General features: G+C 37.0%; 1 pseudogene across 1 annotated transcript; it reads left to right on the top strand.

The window, feature by feature from the left end:
- The first annotated feature begins 11574 nt into the window (after nt 1–11574).
- On the top strand, nt 11575–12534 carry LOC308521173 (UAP56-interacting factor-like; annotated as a pseudogene). The gene has a single exon. The product of its transcript is annotated as a UAP56-interacting factor-like (transcript).
- The last annotated feature ends 652 nt before the right edge of the window (nt 12535–13186 follow it).

The following is a 13186-nucleotide window of genomic DNA, read 5'->3' as shown; positions in this document are numbered from 1 at the left end:
TAATTTCTGGATAAAAATATGAGAACCATATTCAGGCTTTTGTACAACCACCTTTAAAGAACATTTTATTTCAATACAGAATGAGTAATATTACACTTCTGTATAAACACTTGATATACGTACACAGACAGCTTCAGATGTTTGGATTCATGAATATGTTGGCTTGAATTTCACCTTTTCTAAGAAAACTCTTTTATTCTTGTCTTTCTCATATACTTTTAACCTCATTATTTATAGAGTAATTCATTCTAGAGATAACCACCTCTGTTTTCCAGGTTACCTTTGAAATCTAGTTTGAGATATACGTTTGACAATGTCCAGAATTATATCCTGGCTTTCATTCTGGAAGCTTTTAGGTTCTTGTCTCTATCCCAGTTTTGTTATTATTTCTTTTTTAAATGGAAAAAAAGCAAGATTTCAATCAACATATGTATAAAAAATCAGTAAAATACATATATGGATAACCAAAAAATGAAAGGGGAACTTTGTAGGTGATTTTTGCTTCTGTCTAAATTTCTGAAATTGTTTAGTTTTTATAATGAACTTGGTTTAGTTTTGTAGACCAGCTTTCGCTTTTATATTATGGGTTAGCTATATAGATTAAGCAATTTGATTGTTTCTGTAAAGAAAAAAAAGTATTTTGAGTTTTCACAAAGCATTATCTTAACAATTCTAGCTACATGAGCCAGGATATTTTGGAGCTTCTTAACACACTTACGTTCCCATCTTTTGTTAAAAATTTTCCCACACCAATAAATCAAACGATAAAATAAACCATATTGAACGCATCTAGAATGTGGGTTATATAATTTCAATTAGATGTGATTAGCTGTGGGTTATTTCCTGTTCTTCCTCCGGGGCTTCCAGCGAGTCCATTCAATCAGGAAACTTCTACCTTGAGGCTGGACAAAATTCCCTCTTCTCAGCAATACCATCAGCATGCCAATCTCCTTCGCTTTCTCTTTCTGAAATGTCTATTAGTAAAATGTTTGCTATCTTCAATAAATAATTTTATGTATGTTTTATCTTTCTCTTGCCTTTATTATATTTCCTGGGAGTTGGAAAACTCTCTGGTTATGTTTCCTTTCAAATGTACACTGTGTTGGGAGAAGTCACTTTGCTCAGTGTCTGGGAGGTTATGTAGGGTTTAAATGAATCTTACCCAGGTATTCATAAATGAGTCCCCTTTTCAATCACTCTACCTTACCTCATCTACCTAGATTTCCTACATGTTTGGGAGGATTCTCCATGGTCAGTCAGCTGGCAACTTACTTGATTCTTCCTCTAAGGACACATATGTTTGCTTTTCCCTTGTGTCTGAGTCAATTACAATTACTTAATCTTTTTTTCTGTAATCATATATTATGGAATTACAAACATTTCTTCATTTCGAAGATGGAGTTGGTGTTCCAGTTTCTTGTTTTCCTCGAAATTTTAGAATAATTTTTAAATCAAGATTGTCAAAATAATGAGCGATGCATCACTTTCAGTTGACTATTTTTACTTCTCTTGTCTCCAGAGCCTGGTAAATGACATTTAAAAATATATATTTTTATTGATTTCAGAGAGGAAGGGAAATGGAGAGAGAGACAGAAACATCAATGATGAGAGAGTATCACTGATCGACTATCTCCTGCAAGCCCCCCACTGGGGATTGAGCCCAAAACCCAGGCATGTGTCCACAGGCCTACGCTCTATCCACTGAACCAAACCAGCTAGGGCAATGATATTCTTTATTCAGTGAAAAACTACCTCACATAACCCTTTACTTTTCTATTCCAGAAATAATCACAACTTGGTTGTTATTGTCAAAATGCTTGTCTGACAAAAGCTTGTAGACCCCAGGAGAACAAAAAAGAACAAACTTGTTGTATTTGCTGTTGCACCACTAGTACAGTATCACTCAAAAATATATATGTTGAAAGGATTAATGTGGGTTTTTTTGTTTGTTTGTTTTTTTGTGACCCTTTCCTTTATCCTCATATAGACCAGTAGAATTAGAGAGGAATAAGGTTGATGACTCTGGGCAGACTTTCTGTCATATCTTGGATTCACACTCCAGAAAGGCAATGTAAGAGCCAGTTAGCCATGCCATCTCTGCATATGGCTGTCACCATACACAGAAGGTCACCAGATACAAATACACCATTACTTCTTCCTGGAATTGTAGCAGTGTTCATGCATCTGTCATTGCTCATGGATTTATTGTTTTGTTATTATTGTAGAATGACCTAATTAACCCCTCGGAGAAGATCCTCATATTATTTATATTGGACATTGTGTCTATTTTTATTTATTTATCTACTTCATTATCTTCTTTCGCTTGTCAAACTCTTAATGCTAATTTAAAACAAAAACAAATGAACAAACAAAAAACCCTCACTTCCTTCCTCAGAATTTTTTTTTTTCTCTCCCTTACCCACCTTCCTGGAACATGTCTCCTATCTAGTATAAGACTTTTTATTCTTTTAAATAAATCAGAGTATAGAAATGTTTCCTAAATGCTTTCCCCTTTTTTATGCAGGCAGGAAGTCAGCCTTCATTTACAGTATTTTATAAGAAAGAGCCTTAAGTAGGAAGATAAATAGAGTACATCCTCTAGTTTCCAGGAACACATTCACCTGTGCTCACGTGAGTCTTGTTGACAATGCCTGTCCACAGGGGTCTGTGGCCACGTGGCAGCAAAGGGGTTTTTAAGCCTTTCAGTCTCACCTTCCCTGTCCCCTAACCCTCCTTAATGCATTTATGAAGACATGCCCCTGTACCAAGTCTTTCTTTCTTCAACAAATACACTAGCATACATGACCTTGCAGATCTGTTCCAGCACATTTAAAAAACTCTCTCTCACCTCTAACAGTCCTCTTTAGTTGTGCCTACTCCCTAGAGGATTCTAGCGGGTCACCCTTTTCTTCTACAATATAGGGCTCTTCAAAACTGTAAAAGCACTCACCTTGCTACCTCTCTCATTGGAACCCAAACAACTTTAAATTATGTGATTTTTTTTTCACCCTTTGAAAGCTGAGTCTGAAAAACAGAAAGATTTACAATGAATGTCTGTTGCTATTTCTTTGTCCTGTACCATTAAAAATGAAACTGTAACTCACAAGGATGCATGGATTTCCCCCTTGGAACATTTACCTGCTATAAGTCATCGCTGGGTGAGGGTATGGACAGGTGCTCTCCTCAATGATTTTCAACCTGCCCTTAGAGGCCTCACAAGGAGGCTTCTAAATGGAACCAGAGATGATTAAAGATTTATCCTCTATAGCATTTTTCTCATTTCTCCCAACTAAACTAGAAATGAGTCAAGAGAAAGAGAAACCCGGTTGAGTAACCTAAACAAGTATGTTGATTGTGTGTGTGCACATATGTAAATCATCTTCTTTGCCCCAAATGATCACCTATTTGTTACTTAGAAAATGCAGAGGATGTAGCTATTTATTCTCACACATTCCACAAATGAGAACCCCAATCAACAAGGAGAGTAAAATGTCTGCATCTTGCATAACACCTTCAGGTGAGGAAGCTGGCATTTGCCCTTCCCCTTTTGGGTCCCCGCCCTTCAAGGCCATTAGCCAAACTGATGCTGATGCATCAAAAGGAAGCAAAGAAGGCCCAAGCGCCACATCTCCGCTGTGAGCTAATTGTCAAGTGCTGCCCAGTTACAAAGGAAAAAATATCTTCCTGATCTCTGCAGAATTGAGTATATCTTTTAAAGCGTGAGATTTGGAGTTGAGCTCTTTTTCTGTTTAAAGAGCCAGGCAAGATTTTTAAAACGGTGCTTTTCGCAGGGTAATTATTTTCTGAATGGTGTCGCCCTGTTTTCCTACCTGATCTGGTTGTTGTTGCCTATGTTTACTAACTTTGCTCTTACAGTATTGATCCACTCTCTTGGGGGCCAAATTAGAAAGGGTTGTGTATGCACAAGAAAGGTGGAGCAACGTTTTGCACAAAAAACTTTCTACATCTTGACCTATTATCAGTTATATTAAATTGGGGGTAGGAGAGATAGGTCTTAACACCTTTTGTACCGCTCACGAGCTTTCTCTTGTTTTGCGCACCATCTGTTATGGACCTTAGATGTCAACACACTGTCTTGTCCACATCTAATGAAGTGATCTCATTGGTGGAAACCGTGCAGGTCAATCTACGAAAAACTATATAATTGCACGAACCCATAAAGCATTGCAGTTACATTGTATTTTGGTCATTCGAATAGTCTTCGTTTTCAAGTTCCTGGAGCTTTTGGAAATGCCCTCTCTCAGAAAAAGGAAGGAAACCAACAAAACTGATACACTTCCTTTCGTGTTGTTCCATTCTAAGGAAATGATGAAATGGACAAAAAAGTACTGCTGTACCTTATAAACTGAGGACTTTTCAATTCATTTAGAGTGTACAACGTCCTCAATCCACAAGCAAAAATGAAGTATAAACAGTTTCTGCTATCGGTCGCGAGAGACTGAATAACGGATGACAATATTGAAGGCTCTCTGGAACCAGAGACAAATCTGTCCAGCCCTTCCCCTGGGGGTGCAAGGAGAGCACCTCGTAAAGATCCACCCAGAAGGCTGTCAGGTGATATGAAGCAGCATGAACCTATGTGTATTCCAGCGAGTGGAAAGAAAAGATTTCCTATGAGAGCCTGCAGTATTTGTGCCGCCCATGGAAAAAGGAGCGAATCTAGATACTTACGTAAATTTTATTTGGTCCCTCTTCATAGAGGAAAATGTTTTACGCAGTACCATATGTTAAAAAAGTACTAGGAATTTTAATTGTTTAATTGTTTTTGTAAATAAAAATGTTATAATTATTGAAAAAAAACACATAAAGTGCATTATGATCTGTAGTTATGATGATTTAAATAACGTGAAGTTTGCCCAAAAATGTGTGGTCCCTGGCGTATGTCTTAGAGATTTCTATGTGGTACGCAATGTGTTAAACAGAAATCCTTCCCTTTCAATCCATGTTTCACATGAAAAATACGTATATATTGGCTTTCAAAATCATATAGGACTATACAAATAGTCTGGGCTCACTGGAATATGATTGGTGTTATTAAGTGCTAGTGTTTTCGATTGGTGTTGCCATTGGTATTAAATGTGCAATGCTCTTTAGCTGAGGGATTTTGGTATTCTACCAAAACCTCACCAGACTGGCATACTCTTTCACCAGGAAAGTAATTTATATGCCACTCAGTAAATTCTTTCACATCCACGCCTTCCAGTTTTTTACCCAGTTTCTGCCTGAATTTGTCCTAAAAGAGGAAGCCTATTACTTTTTGAGGCAACTAGTGAAGTTGTGAACATGTATCAATCATTACTAGGTCTTTCATACATTGAGCCAAATCTGCCTCACTTTTACTTCTGCACCTGCCTCTCACCTTAATGAAATCACAAGCAACAAGCTTCTCCCTTTAAACACTGTGTTACTATATGTTCAGAGCCAGATCACCTTTATCTCTTATATTTGCATAGTGTATTACTACTTCCACAATGCATCAACATCAATGATCTTATTGGACCTGCTCAAGGATCTCAGGAAGGGGATGGTATTTACTATACCAGCTATATAGGTAAATAAACTGGATTTTAAAGGAGCAAAATGACCTGCCCAAACCTGCTCAACATTCACAAAAAACAACAGGGGTTCAAACCTAATCTTGCTGAGTCCACTTCTGTAACAATGAAGAGTTTCTGGAACTTTCACAACTATTGCTCCTGTTCCATGGGTGATACCTATCACTTCTCACCTGCTAATAATGTGGCTTAAAAAATCAAACATTCATTTGTGGCCTGTCCAAGGCAGAATTTAGTGAGGTGATCCCTACTCTGCCTGAATTGAGAATAGCATTATTTATTTAGTCCAAGGTCATATTACCATCCTTAGAATCCCTTCATATTGTTGACTCATGCTGAACCTGTAATTAACTTAGAACTGGCTGTCATGCAATTACTAACAATTCATGTATCCTTTTTGCTGAAGTGGCATAATTAATTTTGAAATATAAATTTCCACCAAATGAATTTACTTGATTTTCCAGTGTTTCAAGAATTTTTAAAATTTATTTCTGTGTGATTTAGTCATGCTACTATTGAAATGAGAGGCTTTTTATTTGACACAAACAGTGCGTTTTCCAATGGCTTGCAAATTTATCTCCCTTCTTATATTTAACATGAGGCCCAGTGCACAAAATTCATGCACTTGGGGGTGGTGGTGTCCTCAGCCCAGCCTGTGCCCTCTCGCAGTCTGGTAGCCCTCAGGGGATGTCCGACTGCCTCGGATGTGGGAAAGGCTCCCGCCACCACCTCTGCCAGCCATGAGCCTGGCTTCTGGCTGAGCAGTGCTCTCCCTGTGGGGGCCAGTGATCACCAGGGGGCAGCTCCAGCATTGAGTGTCTGACCCCTGGTGGTCAGTGTGCATCACAGCGACTGGTCATTCTGGTGTTCAGTCAATTTGCATATCAGCCTTTTATTACGTAGGATGTTTTTCTCACTAAATCTCAGCAAGAATATTTTATTTTATGAAGACTTTCCAGTGTGTGAAATAAAAAGTTGAGAAATTTTAGGCATTGTAAGTAGCCAATGATAGAGATGTATTTGATTAGCATAATTTTTCCACTTTATTGCTTAGGCTTCTAGCTACTCTGCTTACCCATAGAATGATCGGATAGATAAAAATACATACATGAGATAGCAATGAAAAAATTATAATCAAAGCTACATTAAGTAATTGTATATAAAAATAAATGTCTTCTACTCAAAAGAACTCATTATTGCTTATTATTGGACTCACATTTTGAGAGGCAATTGGGATCATTGGAAGGAGCCCAGTACTTGGTTTCAATGTTAATAAGTGATATGAGATAGCTGTTGTACAAAAAGAAAACGTTTTTTATTAACTGGATTGTTTTATGCCATTTTCTTAATTTAAATTCTATTTTCTCCTATTTCTTATTGAAATTATATTTAGCACATTCTGCCTGTTTCAGCTCTGCTAAGTTAAATTGAGCTTAACATTGGGCTTGGTGAATGCACACCCTTCCAGCATCTGGCCTCGGCCAGGCTGTGGGGAAGAGAGTGAGCCGCTCATAAAGGGGACTGAAACTCAAGGGAGAGTTGAGGCCATTTGGACAATAGCCTAACTCCTCCTGGACAGTCTCCTCTCTGAAGATTTCTCTAAAACCTAGGGAGCCATAGATTTTTGCTTCACAAAGAGGAGACAATTTCTATGTGTTATTAAACCAATTTCTACGAGAAATTAGCATCATTTGTGGATCATAGCCACTAGCATCTAGTCTTCGCTCTTTTTTGAGCATTTTATAATTCCTTAATTTGATTGCCTCTAGCTGGCGGTGGTGAGCACCTAATAATAATAAATACTGAATCCAATCTTCTTTCTGAGGAGTGGCCATTGCCTGCTATCTTGGTTTAGTGCCAGGGCTCTCCTGAGTGTGATCCTTCTCCAAATAGATGGATCCCTACTTGCACAGATAACCCTAAAGTGCACAGACATCATTTTCTCTTTTTTATTAACTTCTCATAAAGAGCCTAATGGATGTGCAGCATACAAGAGAAACCAACTATCCTGTGAAGGTTGTGAATCCTAAATATTAGGAAATTAACTCTGACTAATGTTGACTGGGTTGAGCACACGTTTTGGGAACACCTAAGAGTGTGTTGATTGATAAGACCATCTAATGCTTTCCTTCGTTATCGGGTGGCATGGTTGCCTGTGCTATCAGTAGACACTGACTTTGCACCTGGTGTGGATCAGGATGTGGGGAAATTCAGATTTTGCCCAATAGGTGGTTTGGACATATGCCAATCCTTTCACGTGGCAACTCCAGAGTAGCCGGTAGACCCCAGCACAACTCCAGATGCACTATGTTAGCTCCATTATCTTTCTTACAATACCTAACATCCCACAGGGAAACTTGACATATCAACCATGTGATAACTCACCCTAAACCTGAAATGTCATATCTCTCTATAAAAGTTAAATACCACATAATTCTCTACCGGACCATTCGTCAATTCTTAGCCAGTGTCATTGAGAGATTAGGTTTTAACGAATAGAAGATATGGTATTATTTTAAACATATAAAATAAGTTCTGTATCAGGAAAACTATTACCATAAAGAAGATCATTAAGCTAGAATAGTAGTTGTTTTTTTTCAAGGTTGTGTCATGAACATCAAGCAAATATGGATGTTGCATTGTATACCCAGGTGAGCTATGATAGCTGATAACTTTCTCAATGAATCAGCATCTCTTTTGGTATAATGAGAATGTGCAGTCAGGCCAATAGTTGTTATTTTTATACAGTTACTATATGCACATTTCTAAACTAAAGATATTCCCATTGGAATAAACTACAATTGTAACAATAAGCTAGTACATTTCAGATTAATGATCCATTGGATCAAGACTGGATTTTAGATATCATTACCTCTAATTCCTTATTTTCTCAGTAAGTAAATCACCGCAAAGTTTTGAAATGACGAGAATTATTAAATCTATGAACAGCAAAATTAGAACTTAAATCAAGTCCCCTTAATTACTAATGTATAGATTTGAGACCTCAAGAGAGGCTATCTGATCCCCTGATGACATTTATATGATAGTTTAATAGCATGAGCTTTGAAGCCAGTCAGACTTGTTTTTGTATATTGGCCTTGCTGCTTACTACAGATGTTATCTGGTAAGCTGCTTAAGCTCTCTAAGCTCCAGTTTCCTCACATCAATATGTTTGAGAGATACAGACATAAAAACACCCATCCTAGTGTGATGTTTCAAGAAGTACAGGAGAATGACTCTATGGGACCTACCTTTAGGTTTTTCTTTTTTATTTATTTTTCTATTTCTAAGATGCATGCATTTAATAAACAAACAAAATCCACGTCCTAAGTTAGCAAATTTTCTCAGAAGGAAGTCTAATACTTATTTATCTACATACTTATTCATTCCACAGTTATTTAATGTTCATAAAAATTGTAATCTGGGGAGACAGGGCCTCTGCTTTTCTGAAGCTTACAGGTCATGGGAGTGGGACTTCTTAGTGCACACTCCTGCTTCACCCACATCTCTCCTCAGGCCCTTAGTCTGCTTTGCCCAGGAGAGAGAGGGCGAAAGAAAAATTCTATATATATGTAGAAGTAACTTTTATGATTAAATTAAATTTCCTAAGTTCAGTGTCTGATATTAGCAATTAACTTTATGCTATTGAGTATAGCTTCATATACATTTGAAATTAGAAAAATAGAAACATTCAAAATGAAACATATTGCCGTGGCCAGTGTGGCTCAGTTGGTTGAGTGCCATCCTATGCACCAAATAATTGCTGGTTCGATTTCCAGTCAGGGCACATGCCTGGGTTGCAGACTGGATCCCCAGTGAGGGGTGTGCAGGAGGCAGCTGATCGATGTTCCACTCTGACATCGATGTTTCTTGCTCTCTCTCTCTCTCTCTCTCTCTCTCTCTTTCTCTCTTTCTCTCCCTCTCTTCCTCTCTCCCTCTCTCCCTCTCCCTCTCCTTCTCCCTCCGTCTCTCTCTCTACAATTCAGTAAGAATATTTGTTAAAAGAAATATGTTTACTCATATTTTTGTTAAATGTCAAAGTGCAAAGTTCTCTTTTGGCAGAATTGACAAAAATGTTTTCATATTTTCTCTGAGAAAGTTCTATATGATGATTTTACAAATAAGTTTTAATATGGTTTACTTTGAAGGTAACAAGGATTTTCATGCATGTGAATTTAAGTAAAAGGTATTCTATATTAACAAAATAAGATATTAGTGTAAATTTACTTTACTATCCCATAGGACATTTACACAGTAGTAGTTCATGGTTGTTGATATTTATGGAAGCCATTAATTTAAACAGTGAGGAAGAAAATATTTACTTTAAATAAGGCAGCATAATGAGAAACATGCTCAATATGTAACACAAAATCATTTGCTTCTGGAAAGTTTTATTGGCATTAGAAGCTTTGATTATCACAGTTGCCCAATTACAAAGTAAGCAGGTATATGATTCAGGGAATAAAAAGTGATTTATGCATACATATTTATTTTTATTTCTCAATATTCCCCTTTATATTCCCAAGATAGTGACAAAAATCACAAGTCCCTTAAAAAATTCTCTGTCTTGCCGAAACCGGTTTGGCTCAGTGGATAGAGCGTCGGCCTGCGGACTGAAAGGTCCCAGGTTCGATTCCGGTCAAGGGCATGTACCTGGGTTGCAGGCACATCCCCAGTGGGAGATGTGCAGGAGGCAGCTGATCGATGTTTCTCTCTCATCGATGTTTCTAACTCTCTATCTCTCTCCCTTCCTCTCTGTAAAAAATCAATAAAATATAAAAAAAAAAATTCTCTGTCTCTAACATAGAAAAATTTAATCTCAGTTTTCAAATGTACCCGTGTTTTACAAGACAACCAAGGACTTATTTTTGTGTTTTAATCTGAAAACCTTTCTAGTGTTAATTCCCTAGTAAAAATTAAGAATATTTCCTTTAAATATATTCCAATTAAACTGTACTATACAATGATATTTATCAAGTCCATCTTAAAAGCATAAATATAAAAAAGAAAAAAAAAGCATAAATATATGTCTATACTTTTTACCAATAACAATAAGCTATTTGGAGTTAGTAGATTTAAATTCAAATTCCTGCTTCTTCAGGTACTACTGTTGTGACCATGGGGATGTTACTAAATCTCTTTGAACTTTACTTTCCTCAAATTAAAATGGCCTGATATCTAATGTTATTATTAGGATATTTAAACTACCTGAGGTATAACTTAAAAGCTGAGAAAAGTGCCCTGCACACATAACAAGGTTAACTAAATGGCAGCCATTAGCTCTTAGATTTATTGTCAAAAGCATATTTAAATCCATATGCCTATTTATCTACAAAAAAAGGTGAGTAAAGGAAAAGCCTGAGAATATAATATTGTCAATCCAATAAAAACTCTCTATATAAACATCTTTAATTTTGCTTAAAGTTGTGGTCGAAGTAATAGAAAACAAAAGAGAATCAGGGAAAATTACACCTATTAGGAAAGAAAAGTTTAGCATTATCAACAGATAATCAGGTAATAGAAAGCCCTACAGCAGTATCATCCAATAGAACATTGGCAATGATGGAGGTTCAAATCCATTCACAAGGCAAAATTTGAGTTCAGCTAGTGGCTGTCCAAAGCAGTAGCTATTAACCAGATGTGACTTAAGAATTTGAAATGAACTATGTGTAACCAATGATTGAAAATTTAATTTAATGTTAATTAATTTAAATACCAAATGTGGAAAGTAGCCACTATATTGAACAACAAAGTCCTAGGGAATTAATTAAAATTGCTTAGGTTAAAAGGAACACCCAGCCAAATAGCAGATACAATATCAATATTTACTAAATGACTTTTTTCATATACCATCATTAAGCAATTGAAATTATAATTTTAACTTTTTAAATTTATTTCATTAAAATATCCAAAACGGGGTCTGTGAGCGTAAGTGGGAGGTGGCAAGCCTTGGTCTCTGGCCTTGTCTACTGACTGAATCCGCGGGACGTCTCCAGCCATGAACCGGTTTGGTACCCGGTTAGGGGGAGCCGCCGCGATCGCCGCCGCCGCCGCCGCCGCCGAAACCCCGCAATAATGAAAACCTCGACAAAATTGATATCTCTGGACGATATCATCAAATTGAATCGAAAGGAAGAAAAGAAGCAGAATTTTCCACGACTAAACAGAAGACTCCAGCAAAGTGGTGCCTGACAATTCAGGATGAGAGTACGACGGGGAATCCAACAAAATTCTGGTTTTGGTAAGAATAATCTGAGCCGTAGAAGGAAGAATGATGCCTGGGAAGAGACGTCCTTATGGAGTTATCACTGGCCTCGCAGCTAGGAAAACAACTGGAATTCGAAAAGGAATTAGTCCTATGAATCGACCGCTTAGAAGTGGCAAGAATATAGAAAGATATTTCCCAGCGTTAAAAAGGAAGGCAAACCTTCTGAGACAAAATGAAGTGCAGAGAAAACCAGTTGCAGTTCTTAAGAGACCTATCCAGCTAAATAGAAAAAACAACATCCCAACCAATTATACCAGGAGTGGAAATAAATTAAGTCATCAGAAAGACACTCGTCAGGCAACTTTTCTTTTCAGAAGAGGCCTGAAGGTTCAGGCCGAGTTGAACACAGAACAGCTGCTAGATGATGTAGTAGCAAAGGGAACTCGTCAATGGCGGACTTCCACCACGAACGGAGGAATTTTAACTGTATCCATTGATAACCCCGGAGCAGCGCAGTGCCCAGTAACTCAGAAAGCACGATTAACTCGTACTGCTGTACCCTCATTCTTGGCAAAACGGGAGCAATCTGATGTAAAGAAAGTCCCTAAGGGTGTTCCCCTACAATTTGATATAAATAGTGTTGGAAGACAGACAGGGATGACTTTGAATGAGTGATTTGGAATCCTGAAGGAACAAAGAGCCACTCTCACATTCAACAAAGGAGGGAGCCACTTTGTAACCGTGGGATAGAACCCATGTTAAAGGGACTTTTGAGTGATGACTCTGTTAAAAAGTTGAATTGCTTGAAGAGTTTATCACAGAAATTCAAGAAACTTTATTTCAAAATATTCACAAGGCTAAATACTCTTTTTATTTTTGAAGTTTGTTTTTTTTTTTTGTTTTTTTTTAACATGTATAAATAATGCCCTGAAAGAATAACAGGGAATATGCCTACCTGTTGTTAAAGATTTCTTGGTTGAGCCAGATGGAACAATTCTCTAGTTGACTTCTTTGGTTCCTCATACAGCAGAAAGACAGAAAGAGAAAAATTATTTTTATGATAGTGGTATTTAGTATCTCATCTCCTTTGCCCACTTTTTGTACTTGCCATGATAAATCTTGGTCTTCAGAAAAAAAAAATCCAAAACATATCTATTAAAGACTAAATAAAATAATTCTCTTAGAACTTTTAAAACTTAGCTGAGAGTTTTGAGAGACTTGAATGAAGAGAAATATGTATCTGGAATATTTTAAATATGCCAGTTTCTGCTGATTTATGGGTTTAAGGTCATTTAAATAAAAAATGCAATGGGATTATTCTTGGGACTTAATTCCATTTTTTAAAGTTGATTTATTGTAGACTTGTACCTTGCATTACATTGTGCCTTTCTCTGCAGGAACA

The sequence above is a fragment of the Myotis nattereri genome, assembly GCF_964212035.1.
Source record: "Myotis nattereri genome assembly, chromosome: 6".
In the NCBI taxonomy this organism is placed as follows: domain Eukaryota; kingdom Metazoa; phylum Chordata; class Mammalia; order Chiroptera; family Vespertilionidae; genus Myotis; species Myotis nattereri.
This window is presented reverse-complemented; position numbering and strand designations above follow the sequence as displayed.